A 926-nucleotide genomic window follows, 5' to 3' on the forward strand; every position below is an offset into this window, starting at 1 on the left:
ACACACACACACACGAGGGGTGCTGAAAAGTTCCTGACCCATACTGTTTGACCAAATTGCCTTTCCGGCATCGTGGAGGCCTTCCAAGTGACTTTTTCAGATCTCTTGGATACCACTCAGTAACTGCACTGGTCCTCCTGTTGTTTGTGAACCTTGCGACTTGTCCAGCACAACAGAAATTCTGCTTTCAGTACTCAGCAATCACATCATTCACTCCACTACATCCTCGAATTATTTCATTTCGAATGTGCTCCAGCAGGGGTCATTCCATGGCATTTTGCATCATAGCCAATTGACGTTCTATCTTCACCATAAGAGCCTGTGCCTTACATGTGTATAAGATCGCAGGTAGAACAGTGCTATTGATGAGTCTGGTACATATGGCATTAACTAGCTTTGTCCGGATAAAATCCTTTATTGGGTTAAATGCCTTCCATCCTGCCCTTTTCTTCGACCACATATATTTTGTTTACATGTTTAGGGGGTGATTTTGAGGGAGATTTGACCGCTGTGTTATAAAGGCTGAGCAATGGAGCAGTGAAGGCGCAATGGTCCAGTGGTTAGGGCAGCGGATTCGCGGTTGTAGGATCGCGGTTTCGATTCCCAGACCGGGCGTTGTGAGTGTTTATTGAGCGAAAACACTAAAAGTTCCACGAGGCTCCGGCAGGGGATGGTGGCGAACCCTGCTGTACTCTTCCACCACAACTTTCTCTCACTCTTACTTCCTGTTTCTGTTGTGCCTGTAATTCAAAGGGTCAGCCTTGTCACAATGTGTCACGCTGAATATCCCCGAGAACTACGTTAAGGGTACACGTGTCTGTGGAGTGCTCAGCCACTTGCACGTTAATTTCACAAGCAGGCTGTTCCGTTGATCGGATCGACTGGAACCCTCGACGTCGTAAGCGACGGAGTGCCAACAACATGTG

The sequence above is a fragment of the Octopus bimaculoides genome, unplaced genomic scaffold, assembly GCF_001194135.2.
Source record: "Octopus bimaculoides isolate UCB-OBI-ISO-001 unplaced genomic scaffold, ASM119413v2 Scaffold_97153, whole genome shotgun sequence".
In the NCBI taxonomy this organism is placed as follows: domain Eukaryota; kingdom Metazoa; phylum Mollusca; class Cephalopoda; order Octopoda; family Octopodidae; genus Octopus; species Octopus bimaculoides.